This window comes from Odontomachus brunneus, unplaced genomic scaffold (genome assembly GCF_010583005.1).
Source record: "Odontomachus brunneus isolate Ranch 3 - 2012 unplaced genomic scaffold, Obru_v1 Obru_scaffold_179, whole genome shotgun sequence".
NCBI lineage: Eukaryota > Metazoa > Arthropoda > Insecta > Hymenoptera > Formicidae > Odontomachus > Odontomachus brunneus.
The window spans coordinates 254,520-254,760 of record NW_022639629.1 but is presented as its reverse complement, the minus strand read 5'-3'; positions in this window follow the sequence as shown (position 1 = coordinate 254,760).

Below are 241 nucleotides of genomic sequence, written 5' to 3'. Positions count from 1 at the left end.
TGTTATGTAACATTGAACTCAATATTAATTTATTATTGATTTGTATATATAGGTTTCCCAGAAGTAGTGAAAAACATTAATGTCATTAAACGTGACATTAAATATATTAAAACAGAAATTAATGCTCTTAAAAAAAGAGAGACTGAAATTGACATTATAACTTCAAAAACAACTTGCAAGCCGATCGAAGAAAGTCACGTTCCCATCAAGGTGCGGCAAAAGCAAAATGATATCAATACAT